The following is a 16151-nucleotide window of genomic DNA, read 5'->3' on the forward strand; positions in this document are numbered from 1 at the left end:
TAGCCAAAGACTTGGAAGACCAAAACTCTTAATTATAATACACCATATTTGCTGAAATATCAATTTAGCTATTTTTCCCCCCCTTATACCCTAGACTGCTGTTAAAGCCATTTGACTCGCATGAAATATCCTTTACAAATCGATACTCTGGTTCAGCCAGGGGGTACGCAAAGCTAATGCAATAAATCTTTAGTCTTCGGACACCGTACTAATTACTGGATCTGAGCTGCTCGAATTAAGAGAGAGAAGCTTTCTGGATATCTAGTTTTTACTTCAGTTCACGGGAGCGATCGCTTTTAATTGCGACGAAAACGCACATAATCGAGTTAGGTTTTTTGATAGTTACATGTATCGCTATATAGCAGTACAGCCGTAGGTGATAACAAAGTTCAGCATGTATACCAGGATCACTGAGAATTTATAACAGCGGCTAACGAGAGCTTGAATGTCCTTTTATATTCCTATCGCCCCTTCTCAAACGATCATTCGTGTCATCCATTGCATTTAGTAGTGCCGGGATTATTTGTTTTAACGCTGATGGCATTCGTAAGGCATCGTAGCTTAATTGAACGGTTTTTTAGCGCAACAACCACCGTCCTTTGCGTCGTTCCCCACGGCTGAGTTACTGACTTCGACTAAACTGTTATACTTCGTTCGTTCGCTAGAAGTGCTTACCACACCGAACCGCTTTAGGGCATCGTTGAGAGAAGGATAAATATATCCTCGAATCCTTCTCGCCTCCTTCCTGGTTTACCTTTGCGCAAGATAGCTCCACTGTGCAGAAATAGAGATTCGACTACAGGGGGCAAACAAATCCCCACTTCTTACTAGTAGAGACTGTAGGACCAGCCGCACGAGACAAGTGAATCTAGTGTACCAAGCAAATTCAGTCCTTAGTAGGCCGTAATGGCACCGATACATCTCGCAAAGATCGACAGAACAAGGTCAACTAGGTAAGAAGAAACTATTGCTAAGACAGCAAATTGGTCTAGAACATACAAAAAGAATGGATTTAGACTAAAGTTGTTGCATGATGACCTTGTGTGTTACACTTCGTATAGTTTGACTGTACCTAGGGCTCGCTGATGTTAAGTTAATGCGTGGTCTAAATATAACAAAACAAGAACTTGACCTTGGTAGCTGTGCAAATGAAGCGACCTTGTTTGTCATCACCTGATTCCATATGCGTTGTTATAATAACAATAAAATAGAATAATAACTCAGTAATAATTTGTTGTTATTATTTTTGAGAAAGAGCTCGCATGAAGTAAACGTCGAAGTGTAGCGATTCGACAGGGAAGAAGATTGCCGATGTCATAGAATTTGTTTGCACTCCGACGACAAAGCACAAACACACCCTAAGTCAGAGAACCGTTCGAATAAGATTTATGTCCGTAATGGGAGCGCGTACACATACACGCACCAAATCGGTACGGCGTAAAAGAAACAATGTTTATGAATGAAAAACGTAAACACATCGATCACCTTTCTGTTCTGAACAAAAGAAAGACTGTTCGAAATCACTTGCATATAAAAATAGTTACATGTAACTTGTCTTTAGTAACCATACTAATAATTTTACAGCCAAAGAGTTAAGCAATATCCTAGCACAGAGCATTTTCACCTGAAAATCGTCATGATTTAGCAAATGTTTGACTACATGCTTATAAAGTCACTTACAGAGACCCGATACCGATACGATCTGTACAAGCGGCACAGGGGACCAATCACATTACTCGGCTATTCATAGGGCCGAAATTACCATACTAAACGTAGTCGAAAAATGATGCCTGACTGAATGTCGAGTTGATTTAGTAATCGAGAATCTTATGGGAGAAAGCTAGCTTGTTCCCTGTTCGTCAAACGTTTGCGGCATCCATCACTCAAGAACTGCTGTCTGCACAGGAAAAAAAATCGACAGCGTATATAATAATAACGAAAGCAGGATCTTGACCTTAAATAGGGCCAAGGTAACTGTTGGCTCCAACCTCAACATAGACATATTGATTACTGTCCAAATTAGCGGTACTAGTATTGGCATTAATGAACGACGCTATCCTTTAAGAAAAGCGTGAATATTATTTTTATCGTCCCATCAGGATATTCATAAAAGGAGGGACAGGTGGGTTAGAGATGTGACGAAAACACGCTAGTGAAGCTGTAGCTTGCCATGGCATACTGAACAGCCGATATGCCGAGAGTGGGGCCGAAGTACATTGCTGTCATCCTGGGGCCATTCTTGTTGTGAACTGGAATGCCCTTTGTCATTACAATATGTTTCAGGAGAAACACCAAATTATCTCTCTCTGAATTTCTAAACCTTGTTGATAAGCGGTGGGACGTATGAGGTTGCGTGTATATACGGAGGTCAGTAACTAATAATCAAGTAACTCAGTCAACTGGAATTACGTCCCAAAGACATTTTGCTTGAGAAGAATAAATAGTCTCTAATACGGATTTCCTAGCGAAAGGGGCCTTGTGACATTGAAATGCGTATTTTCGTTATGACCTAAACGGTTCGCCGTATAGATTGCCGTAAAACATCATTTCTGCATTGCTATTTAGGTCGGTATCGATCAGCTAAACACTACGTATTTAGTTGCGATTCTTGAGATGCTTGGTCCGCTGCTCTCAAAGCCGTTGTGTGCCTTCCTTCTGATATGTCCTATTCCCAGGCCATTTAGGAACCACTGCCAGATGAAGGGAATTTACATAATTACCCGATATTAGGATGTTTATCAAAACTCCTCCATATCGGTCACACTTGTGCTATTGTTATGGTTCGCATAATAGATGCACTGGCCCGAGGCATGCGTGACAACGCAGTGGTAGAATCATAAGTCTGGCATGTACAGTTTGAGTACGTAACGGAACCGCGAATAAGATTATATGCATCGGTATTTTTAGCAAGATACCGATTTGTATATATATATAGAACTATTGGTTCGCATGCTCGTGGGTCGAGGAATCTATAGACTGGGTTTAACGTTCCGCACTTAGTTAATTCCACAACCTTGTCAGGCTTTAATCCTTCGAATTGACTCGTACTGCTGCGCCCGTTGAGCCAGGTCAATCGTTCTTGGTGACCCTGTTATACGCAGTCGATTTCTGGCAACATTATAACTTAATCATCTTAATAGCTACTTCTATGATACAAATGTCGTCTGCGTACGACATAAACAACTCCCGCCATTTGGCCTCCTTTGTTAGTCTCTGGAACGTAAAATTTTTTAGATCCCGAAAAAATCTTACGTTCTAGCTTTACTGAAGTTTTACACAGTGAACAAACCATAATATAAATTTTTATTTTCGGACAATTAATGGTAATAAAGAGTTGTACGTGCGTCAATGTTCCTTCATCAATGCTTCATATGCTACTTTCTCGTTGACGTATAGTAAAATGTGAATATTTCACGTCGAAATAGCCTTCGTAGCTCCCTCGATCACCGTATCTGTACGCAGGCTTATGACTATATTCATTCAGGCAACGTCCTTTGTTGTCCCGAATCATTGATATGTCGCGTGGGATTTTCCGATTTATTTTAAAGATGACATTGTGATCTCTGTCCTTACCAAGGTATTTTCCATTGTTTAGTAATCATTCATGATTCTAAGGTTCTTCGTTTGTTTTAAATCTTTGCAGATATATAGAACGTTTTAGCGCGTATGCGGTTTACATTGCTGATATCCTTTAGCGGCGGCGATTGTCAAACTCCCCGTTTTACAAGAAAGCCTTCCTGCCGAATAGTAAACTTTTTATTGTAGAGCGTTCCTAGATCAGTTCCTGCTATTTAGATAAGATATAGTCGCACACCAGAATTGATAGCAAGAATTCTTATTTCGCATACTTTTAAACTTTTGCGGCGATAGCGCTTACCGATCGTTGGAACCGCGACATAATGCAGGAACGACCTTAGGAGTCGTTTAAGCACTAGCGTCTCTACTAATTATGCCGTACAAACCAAGCAGCACATCTCGAAACGATGCGCCATTGGCACGTTAAAAATGAAAACATCATATGGTTCTTGTGTACCTACATATCTTCTAGCCCTATTTGCTCTATTTCAACCTATCGTCATGCCGAAATAAACAGAAGCACTCGGACCCATAAATAGACTTATTCTCAGATCCTTTAACCGGGTCCGCAAAACAAAGAACTAAATTGGCTTATGCATTGTTTAGTGCGTCAATTTCCAAGCACCACTTCACTAGGGGAAGGGTCTTTACGAAGCCGATGACACATCCTAATTTTAGGCCACGTACAAATATTTGCTAGAGCGCAAACGCGACCAATGTGATCACATCTAGGCTTCACTCAGTAAACCCAGTTGCTGGTTAGAAACATGCGGCGCCCTGCAGTGAGATACAATGTACTTCGATTTTTATGTTCCTATTTTTCTTTTCGTCTAAACATTGAACGGTTATTGTCAGTGTAAGAAAAACGGATAATGTTCACAGTGTTTTTTCTCATTTTTAGGAATTTCCTCGTCGGAGCAATGCGACTGGGATGAACAGAACGTACGTTCTATAAGCGATAAGCGGTCGTCGCGGTTGTACTCGGAGCTCAATGTCTTTTTCCTCGTTTTTTAGCTCTTTTTCTCTGCGCACCGACGCCGTTTGTATCGAGCCGCAAGCCATCTATGTTATTGAAGTCGTTCCCAGAGGCGTCATCTAAGATGTAATATGGGCTCTGATTCAACTCAACTATGGTGTCAAGGAGTCAGAGCTTATATTGGTACTTGTGCGAAGATTCAGAACAGAGACAAAGAAATGAAGACTGAAGATGGTGTCGTTTCCTGTTCAATGGTGCTGAGCAGGTGACCGTGACAGTGTCACAGGCTTGGCGCGCTCGCTTTTTTCGTTTACTTCTGCTAGTAGCGAACGCAGCGCTTCCTACTCGATACTGGTATTGCCCGCTTGTTCCATATCGTACCTGCCGTTGGTGGTGCCACTCGTTAGAGCGCTTCCTCAGCGGCAGAGCAGCAGCGGTGAGAACTGAATCAGACTTTGCCGTTGCCGGCCGCGTCGTCCTCGCCGTCGGCGACTACAGCTAAAGTAATAGTTTGAGTGCGTTAGTGATACCAGCAGTGGCGCGAGTTGTAGTAGCCGTAATAGTAACAGAAGCTTATGTCGGGCTCCGCTAAAGTAGCGCTGCTGTCGCTGGGGCCGCTGGCGTCTGCCAAGGGCAGCTGCTAGCACCGGCTGTAGTAATGATAATAAAAAGTTTGCCTTTCCTTGGGGAGCGATTGCCACAGACGGTGGTTACGGGAAAGCAGGCCCACGTCCTAACCATAATGTATGTAGTATATCGTAATACGCTGCTCTTGCTCCAACAACGAGTAGTATCTGTAAGCAAGTGTGTGTGTGTGTGTATTTGAGACTTCGCTCTCACTGCCATCGTCGTCATCTTCGTCGTTCTCGTAGCTGTCGTCGTCATGAGCGATGGCTCAATGAATGGGCCAGCAAGCCCGGGTCACCTGTACTCTGATCAACCCAGTACAATCTTCTCTACTGCTATTAAGCCATATAGACCTTACCGCATGCATAGTTCGTATTGCACTGTTACCGCGCCACCTAGCCAATACATGCAACCCATACATACTCATTCAGGTGACTGTAAAATATTCCTATTTGAAAATGATACGAAGTGTGCAAGAGAAACAGGCGTATTGATGTTAGTGGGATCCTTTAGCCTTACTTAACCAAAAGAAGTATTACGACTTAGCAGCGGTGACGAAATATTTCGAAGTAATTCTAGTACAGGTTAAACCTTTTCCCATTACTACAAGCTTGGGTAGATGTAAAAATTGAGCCGCCGTAAAACATCTGAAAAAAATCTTACCGAGAAAGGCGAGCCGAAGAATGTTCGAGAAAGCTGGAAGAAGATGTGGAATGGGACAAGTTCGAAGTGGTCCTGGTCTTCCACCCGAAAGGATGGACGCACTCGAATGGCTGGGTCACGAAAAGCTGAGCAAAGAAAGGCAAACATAGGCAACAGCGCAGAAGACGTAGAACTACCGCTAAGACAAAGAAGAAGTCAAAACGCACGAGAGACCGAAAAAGACTGATCAAGAGAAGGAAGAGGTTGGATAATAGCATAACAGCGGCAGCAGCAGCAACAGGAGCAAAGGTCGGCAAAGGGCAGAGTCGACGAAGTCTACGGGGGTACCAGCGGCGGCGGCGGCGGCGGCCTTTCGCTGTCTGTCGGAAAGGTTAGGCAAGATCCCTCGGCCAAAAAAAGAAGAGAGCAAGGGAAAACAGGAATAGGCTGTCTCGACAGACACTCAGAAGGTCGCAGAAGGTCAACGGATTAAGGTAGTAGAGCAGCACGAAGGCTACGGTAGTAGTATTATAGGTCGAAAGGTTCTGCGGGTGGGGAAGGAAAAGGGATCAAACAAAGCAGCGAAGCAAAAGGCAAAACCAACTTCCAAGAACATCTAAATAAATGATCGACCCTGATCGGCTTAAAAGGAACAAGCAAAGCGCAAATACAGGAACAGTGCCAACGATGGCGGCAAACAAAGGTCAACAACAATGGCAACGAAGCTAAGCAACTGCATGCCCAAAAATAGGACGAGTAGTCCATTTACCCAGCAGCATCTGACACAGTGAAATTTCACTAATAGGTTAGATAGAAAATCGATGATAGGCACAAATAAGCAAAAATTAGAGAATACCGCGCTACATAGAATATTATTGTAATACAAAGCGACTATTGTTCATTGTCCATCATGACTTGAACTTGCCACCCGATCATGCTCGATTATTTTATCCACCGAATAGAAGCACTCATGGCCGTACGTTCTGCATGAAGCAATCATATAGAGCGGTTCAGATTAAATATATGTCATATATTTAATTATTTATTAGTACGGAGGTATATCAATTTCAACAAAAAGAAGATAAAAAAAAAAAACGCTCAGCACATATAAAGGGGATAGAGAGGGAACATTACAAAAATCTCTATTAGCATTAATGTACCGATTTGCTTCGCCAATTTGAGCGTATCCCATCTACAATGTGCCGGATTTATCATATCTAAGGCTAAAAAAGGTTTAAGGCCCTAAGTAGATTTGTCGAGAAGTCGAAACTGACAAGCGAAATAGCATTATATGTAGAGCAAGTTTCTGTTCATTAATTTTTCTGACATTTGCGTGATGCCTGCCGCAGCGCGACATATGTCACTGTCGAGATTAAATTTCGAGTGACCATCAACAGGTAACAAAATAGAAGATGAGACTAGCCTAAGACAGGCCTCGCGATTAGGTAGCGCCACTCAAAAAATCGCACAAGGAAAAGACAGGTCTGTATAATTTCAGACGTTGTTACACATAGGGGCATCGTGTCAGTTTCATACTGTCGAAACCCGCCTCGACGTTATCATCCTCACTAGTGACGTTTTGACTTGTCGGAGTTAATAGGCGTCTAAGTTTGTCCATGTGCCTGTTGTATGATGGTACCAGTGCAAAGCGCTGCTGCCAAAACTGAGTGACACGCACGGCAGTAGCTGATACTTTTTTCTTCCCCTTAACGTTTCAGTTGCATCGGTTGCTGCGACCACCGAACCGTGACTGATCCCCGATGAGGCCTTTGGCCTGCTTTCACTGCCGATGTGGGAGCGTACTCGGCTCGGCTATCTGCGCCATCCAATGAGAAAAAGACAAGAAGCATTACTACCGCAAGCAAAGGACACGAAGGACAAAAAGACAGGAGGTGGAGGGAAAAGTTTAGCCTGCAATATGTTCACGAGTCTAACCCACTTGCTTCGAAATAATCCTCTAGCTTACTGCAGTTTCAGTCTTCGGAGTAGCTTCCGTTCATCTCTCTTGATGTTCTTAGTCCGTACGTATATTTTCGCTGTGCAATCTAGTGGTACTGGCTAAAGGTTTCACAGGCTGGAGACAGGTTACTTGTTAGCACTATTCAGAGTTGAAGTTCAAATAATGCCGAAGAAATAGTTAAAATGAAAAAGGTTACTATCGAGTCGTTATCTGTTTATCAAGAAGGTTTTGCACGTCTTGATTAAAAGAACACCTTGAGCTTACTAGCAGAGATAAAGTCATCTGTGGGAAGAAGTAGATATTACCAGAAACACCTTTGCAAATGCTCCGCCTGACGAAACCATTTGATCTTGTCCGTCGCCTAGGAGATGGATCCTACGACTAGGTACGCTTTCAAATTTCGATAGCTGAGCGTATTTTTTTTTTGTTTTCATAAATAGCCAATTACAGGGCATTCATATCTACAGACTCTCCCAACCGTATTTGCTTGAAGAATCGTTGACGCTTATGGTTGTTGCCGTTGCCGAAAACTACTCGAGTGTTTTGCACTTTCCATTGACACAATGTAATCAATCATGAAAAGGTAACTGACCATCAGCAGAGTGGGCACGGGGTCGTTAAACGTTACAGCTACTTGTGTCCTTTTTTCATTTTATTTTCTTCTTTTTCTATTAATTTATATTGTCCCATATCCTAACCGAAGCACACTCTAATAATTTAGCATAACGCACTTGAATTGTGAGTATCCATACGTGTACATACTCCGTATTTCTTTTTTAATCTGACTTACTACCGTAGAAAGACAGCTGAAAAGTAAAAGGGGGCATTATAGAAAACGTAATAACATTTTCTATAATGCCCCCCTTTTTTCTTAATAATAATAATAATAATAATAACGCTGAAAACGCAGCAGGATTTCACGCAGCGCGCAAAACAAAAGGTGGTGTTAGATGCAGGGAAAGGTAGGAGGCAGGAGAGCAGCTTCCCCATCAAAAATATCCTTTGCCACTAGTATCTCGATATAGCCATCGTCATTGTTTTGATCCGAGTGATCCGGGCTAAGCTGTTTGGCTTATTCAGAGAGGATCGTCTGGAACTCGTAGCGAAACAGCTAAGTGGCCTTTTGACGTCACTTGGTTCGATGCTGCGGTGCGAAAGCGGAATGAGAAACACCGGCGCTAAGACACGCCTAATGTAGTTTCTCCGCTAAAAAGCTCTCATATCCGGCGCGTTTGCACCACGAAAAGCAGCGTAAACAGATCGACCAGTAAAGGAGGCTTCAAGGCCAACGGGGAGGGATGCCAAAGGCACTGTTGCTATGGCTGTCAGTAGCTACTGACGGGTATAGCTTCGACAAGAATAAGAGCGGCAGGCACAAGAAAGTCTTCTCTATCAACAAACATTGCGCGCAAGACAGCTCGTGATGGATGGAACCCGGGCAACGATCAGGGCGACCGTTCTCAACCTTGACGAACGCGCGCTAGCATAGGATAGCGAGGGCCAACTTGGGTAAACCAGCTTCTAAGATTCGCCTGATGATACAATTTCATGCAGAAGTACCAAGAGGTCTGTGTTACACCAACACGACCCGACTATCGGCCGTATGTTTCGTCATTACATGATTGCTTATTTTGGAGAAAATCATATATACCAATATCGTTATGTAAAACAATAGAGATAGGAGACACTGAGGATATGGGTATATCGTTTGTGCCCGGAGCACACCATCTGATTATAAGTGAGCAACAACCGTCAATTCTGAGTAACTACTGAGTATTTGTTAAGTTATGTTAAAGGGTTCAACTCTAACAAAAATAGGAACATGAAATGCAAGACATTAGATTGACTCACAGAACCAAATCACATTTGTGATATTCATGAACCTTCGAGCATGATAAATTCAGGAGGAAACATTTTCCGCAATACAACATATGTCTAACACGTTTCGTCAGACCCAGATCAGTTACATATCCGCAGGTCACCTCGCTACCTATTAACTTTTAGCCACATCTGTATACAGTATATGTAACATTCGTACGGCGTCTGATTCGACGGACGCGACGCTCGTTACTATCCATGCACTTCTTCGAAACACGACAACTATATAATATTATGTATTGAATGTTCGTTTATTTGAGAAAAAGTATGTTTTATCTATCTAAATAGATCGTCTAGATTAAGTGGACGCTTCATCAGTTTGCACTAGCCAGTTCGTTGTTGATAATCAGGAATACAGCCGCTGTCCTTTTAGGCAGAATGGTGGTACACTGTGATGATCTGATTATTGCGTCTTATGCCACGGCTAGGGAAGGGGAGCAATGCAAACCCGGAGGCGATGATGCACCAGAAAGGTGCCTGTCTATTTTAGCAAGCGAGGATAGGCAGGTACACAAGCCTCCTTCATCCTGCTTCACGACCTGCCCCCCCCCCCCCCATTCCCGATGGGTTCTATATACAGTGAGCGAGCGAGCAGATGAGTGGGCGAACGAACGACGATGACTATTGCCATCGGTTGCCATCGCCGCTGCTGACACTAGTACCATTACCGGCACGGCTGAATGATAGGAGATCGTATCGATTTTTGCCATTGGCTTTAGCTGTAGTAGTCTCCAGGACGAACATGGACGCTGTTCCTACGATAACCCCCTGGCGGGCCGGCTGACTAACGACCAGGCAGTCTCCCTACTACAAGTGGCTGATTCCACTAAAGCTTTCCCTGTTCCCAGCTACTATTAGGAACGCTAGTAGATCCTTTCTGCAATCGTTAACGCTGATAGTCCTGTGGCAGTCTTTGTGGGGGAATTGTTGCCCTTTGCTTGGCTCGCCACCGCTACCGCTGCCCTATACAGTAGGATACAGCAATAGGTTCGGCAGACCTAATTCTTTTTGTTGCTACCCCCTGACGAAGCATTGGCCCACGAAAGCTGACGTAAACGTCTACGTGGTTCAGAGACGAAAAAGAAAAGAAACAGATGCAAACAAGGTAAAGCCCCAGACTAAGTGGGAGCCAGCTAAATTGAACACGGAAACAATTGCCTTAGAAGACTCTTTGTCATCTAGATTCTTGTAGGAACACTTACACGTACATGCAGGTGTCTTCATAGTCACATCTAAAAGGGGCAAGGTTTAAGCAGATATCAGTCTTAAATATAGGCTATACGAAGGCTATTATAAAGCTGCGCACTTTGAGGGGGTAGACACACTTTGAGAGGACAAAATATTTTTGGCAAATCAATAAAGGCTTCTAGGACATCGGGCGTTCATTTGGAATTGTAGGGGCTATCTTAGATGGTCGTCTGAAACTGTAGACTTGAACAGTTGACCAGATTGTGGAAATTGTATGTGACAAACAATGTGGCGCTGTGCAGTCAATGAAGACTGACTCCGAAGATTAATCGTACATAAAGGCGCACAGTGTACTTAAAAGTGGACAGTTCGGCTTTACCCCAATGTTTACATATATCTGCCAGCAAATAGTTCTCTTTACATTCTGTGTGACATTTTTTTCCAGTCATCTTCAGTCTTTTCTTCGAAGTTTTCTGTCTGTCGCTACCGCCTTCGCAGACACCATGAAGATGTCATTGCTTATCGGTACAAGTCAAAACAGTTGAGTTGGTAATTCACTACTGCTGTTGGCATGCAATGGCACTAGATGCTAAAATATTTATACGGTTTTCTGAATAGCGCGAACATTGGGGCGTTGCTGCTAATCAAGTTCCCACGTTATTGACACGAACGTGACTGGAAGAAAGGGGCGTTTATGCTACTATATTTATACATATTGAAACATCGAAGGCAACAGGACGAGAAGACCGACAAGATGCGACACTGTCGTTAACGTGGTCCGTACCCTTGACGACATGACAACGTCATGGTCGATGACGGTGCTGGATAACTAACTACGCTGTGAGACTAGAAGGTCTTTTTTGACGTGCCTGTGTATATACATTCGTCTAAAACGACGCGACAGGCAAAGAGCGTGCCTTTGTGGACTCATGGTGGATAAGGATCATATGGTCGGCATTGCTCATTTCCTACCAGGTACCGCTAGGTTTGGACTATGAGAGAGTTGTGAATAATACGAGACCGCTACGCTACGGGTAAAAGGTATATTTTTTCTAACATGTATAGAGCCTAATGCTCAAATAATTATTCTTATTAACTTAAAAAGTTAATGGGGCAAATGGCATTATTCTAAAGGATATATTCTCCATCCTTCGGCTTGCACTTGATCAATTTAAACGGTCATTATGTAGATGCTTTTTTCTTCGTTAAAATCATGTGTACGAGACTATCCACTTAGTAGATGAACTTCTGTGTATTTAATAGTGTCGCAGTTAAAATAAGTTCAACTGTAAAAGATCAAGTTATGGGTTTGCTTTCAGCCCAATGCGCGCCGGATCGCTTCTGTTCAAAAAATCTGGCGTCCTACTGGCGGAGTCAAAACCGACAAAGCAAAAATGGGATATTCTGCTAGAACAGTTCAATTTTCATTACCAATAACTTGCGACCATTCAAGTGACTAAACTATATTCTTTTGCATAGAAGTTTCTTTTCTTTCTTATCCCATCTGGCAGTGATTGTGGCCGTATGAAAACCTAGCGACTTACACGCATAGAGCAACGCTTGCATGACGGTGGGAACGGGTAGCTATAGCAACAAGCAACGCGTTCTTTTATCCATAAGGGAACAGGCATCGCGGTTGGGTATCCCGCTAATGCAACAGATCAAACAGCCAACAACCGACAACGCAAAGAAACGCGACATATAGTTTCTCATGCAAAGAGGCTGCGGAGAGGCTAAGCCCGCGCTACGATGATTCTGGCCGGAAATTTTGGTGGACCTTTTCTTGAGTGAACCTTGTAGTAATACCTCATTGCTCAGATCCGGGCTGATTTACTATATAAGGAGTAGAGAATAAAAGTCAGCCGTGGGTTGATGGAAAGAACTTTTTTTAATCTCTTCTTATTGTATTTCGACATTTCAGGTACATCGTTTGCCTTACCACATCACCATGCTATATCGCCAAGATCCAAAATGTCATAATGAAAAGAATAGATTACCAAACGATAGCTCTACGTAAGTCCATTGTTAGACCCTTCTTTTATCTATAGTTTAGATCAGTCTGCCTACCCCGTGTTATCCTGTCGTATACTAAAGCTCTTTTTTTTCAGTAAAAAAAATAATCTGAAATTTCGTTTTGCTCACTGGAGACGTCTATTCAACTTTTTCTGCCGACCAACATCTTACCGTAGCAGCCTAAATTCGCAGAAACCTTATTTTCCAGACGCGAGATAGATCCGATCCTGTAGGAAGGACACGATTCACATTACTTCGACATTGCAATTAAATTTGACAGGACGGCGGTAGCTTCGTATCCGTTTTTGGTGGCCATCAGACCTCCTCAGCGTCGTCCTCTTCGTCTTATTCAGTCTACCATTTCGACGACTGCTACGCATTGTACTATATCATTTGTACGTCTATTGATCGAAAAGGAATATATCAGTTTTTCTCTACTCACTCGCTGCATGTAGGCGTTCACTGTCGGAAACGTGATTTGGTATTCCCTTAGTGGCGAAAGGATTTGGTCGAGACGATTGAACGCCGCCAAGGAAAGAGTGATGGTGGAAGAGTTCTAGAGAGCAGCAGCACCCCTTTTGTCTGCCCTTAACTGCTGCCGCTAGGGCCTGCCGCCTACCTGCATGCAGTACTTCCATCGGTTTTTCGGTCAGGCAAGAGCCGTCGCCTGGCGAAAGCGGTAATGGTGTTAGTCGCATCGACCGGCAAAACGGGCCCTTGAAGTTGATTTGGGACAAGCGGAGACAAACCCAGTTCGTCTCGGCCTTTGTGCTGCACCCGATTCGTTGCAGAGGTAGCAGACAGGATGGGCCGCCCGATGCGCCGAGTGCTTCTCTTCCGCTTTTTCTAGTAGTGTCTATACCTTTCCGCTGGTACCCCGTCGCCAGTCGGGTCGAGCTGTCCTCACGTTTAGCGAAGCGCGAAGCTACAGAAGGACCAGCTACTCCGGAGCTTGGCTGTTCTAGCTTGCATTAGGCTGGGATAGAATGTGCTCGCTTTCATGGCACAAACGGCCGCCTGTATACAGGGGCACACAGATACGCCCCGAAACGCTCACGCACACCAACATCGTAGTTGTTCGCTGAACGAACCGGCTGTGAATATTCAACAGGACTCCTCAAAAGACGTCATAGACACATGGGCTATTGGTCTCCGGCGAATCAAGCTGGACTGAGCGGTGGACTAGTATGATATTGTCAGCAGCAAGTGAATTGGTCCGCGGGGAAATAGGTTTGAGCATAAAACAGCATTAGTTCTAGAGAACTACATTCATATACTATAGGCAAGCGTATCGTATAATATAGGGTATTATAATGCTAACTGCGGGTATCTTTCCCTAACGTATCGAAACAAGATTACCATAGGGGGAAGATATTTGAGAAATTACATAAAGCAATGATATTTTACGCCTTTTTTTTTTTTTTTTCAAATTTTCACCGTTACTATGTTAATTGGAATTATTGAGCGAAATCAAATTTTGTGATGAGAAGAGAACAATCCGTCCGTGTTCTGTTACACAGACAAATAAACACGACCATCTGCAATCGGGTTTGATAGTATACACGAAATGTTATCTCGCTAGAAAGATAGCACGAAAACTACATGCTAGAAAACCAACCATAAGTCGAAGCCGCGAATAGTGAACAGTATTTTTGGTGTGTGCTTTGCGTGTTGGCCTATTACCATGAAATCATGCTGCACGGAGGTAAGAAGCTCATACATTTTTATTGGGTGGTGTATCCGTCATGACGAACACAGCACTGCCTGAGTACCTATATACCCAGGTATTGAAAGATTGGTCGTTTCTTCTGACAAACGAAAAAGGCAGCCGATACGGCCACGCACGTTTAAAAGACATACGAATAGTGGTTTTGTGTACTGGCCTGTTGCAGACGGAACCGAATCTCATTAAGAAAATGAAGTCAATTCATAACCGTCGGATGCTCTCATGAGGCACGCTCTCATCTTCTTTCGGTTCCTAGCGGCAAGCGCCCGTACTGTCGTGCTCAAGAATGGCCTCAAGGAAACGACTAAAATGTCTGCGGGTTTATTTATGCAGAAATATCTATTTTTTGCTCATAAATCCATCCCATTAGGGACATGTTTAGTTGTTTACTACTAAATTGGTCACCATCTAAAACCTATTTTTCTCGTACAAAAATCCTGTTTGCCTAGAGCTGGACACCCATATGTTCGTTATGAGACATGTCCAAGCTTGAAATAGCATACCACAAAAATTTTGCGCCTAAAATTGATGGATCGTTCCTATCGTAAAGTTGCCTGTTTTTCTAAATAAAGTGACTGATCCTGCGGGTGAGAAATAATAGCGTAAAGCCTCAAGAATATGGGATTTAGGTTATTTTGCTTCCTTTCCATCTAACAATTATCTGTTATTAATTATAATTATGACCTGAAACTCGCTGTATTCAGCCGACACGAAGGACGTAACTAATTGATCTGCAATAAAAATAAGTTAACTAAATGTTACTCAAAATACCCACTAACGGCATAATAATTTAACAAGTTTGTCTTTAATATGTCAGTTAGGTAAAATCTACTTAAGAAATAGTAGTTCTACCACTTTCTGAATGTACTTTGCCCTTTCAGCATCGATAGTTTCCCTAGTTTTACGGTTTCGCATCCACGGGAGGCGAATATTGCTTATATCCGCAGGCAATTCCTGTCTAGAACATTTCTATCAACTCTTAATCGTTACAATGGGTCGCGTCTTTGTCTGTCAAACTTGGGGACAGGTGGAGGCATGTCTGAGTATTTGACTGTGGCAATACTTAGGGGTTTATCTACCGGACGTAAAATGCGACAAAGCACCACTGCTGAAACAGTGGTGCAAACAGCGGATAACAGTAAGTATTACACATGCACGTTCTACTTTGCAAGCTTATAGAGTAGTTACCAAAAAAAAATACATTATTCTATAAGATTTGTTTACAAAACAGTTTAGAATCAAGTGTATGTGGGAGGCAAAAACAATTATACTAATATTCGGTTTTCTTTTCTGCTAACGGCGTTCTACTTCGATTGGATCTGAAACCCTGACCTGATTGTTTGGTATAGTAGTCATTATGCTTTGGTTCAATTTGGCGGACCCAGGGCTGTCTGACGAAGAGAGGCCGCTGATGTTTTGGAAAGGAGTGGGAGGCACAGGGTTAGGGTAAGAAGCGAGGCTTTTCGCGCCGTTTTTTTGTGGAACACACAACGGGGTAGGTCTGATGGCTCCGCCTATGACGCTGTCCGCCCTGACAACCTTAAACCTTTTCAATTGCTGTAGGC

General features: G+C 43.1%; 1 long non-coding RNA gene across 1 annotated transcript; it reads left to right on the forward strand.

Moving 5' to 3' along the window:
* The first annotated feature begins 7293 nt into the window (after positions 1-7293).
* LOC147758904 (uncharacterized) lies at positions 7294-15354 on the forward strand. The gene is made up of 4 exons (XR_015318972.1): positions 7294-7842; positions 8222-8364; positions 12769-12860; positions 14753-15354. It is a non-coding gene; the product is annotated as an uncharacterized LOC147758904 (long non-coding RNA).
* Positions 15355-16151: the final 797 nt, after the last annotated feature.

This window comes from Varroa destructor, unplaced genomic scaffold, assembly GCF_002443255.2.
Source record: "Varroa destructor unplaced genomic scaffold, Vdes_3.0 BEIS01000001.1, whole genome shotgun sequence".
Lineage (NCBI taxonomy): Eukaryota > Metazoa > Arthropoda > Arachnida > Mesostigmata > Varroidae > Varroa > Varroa destructor.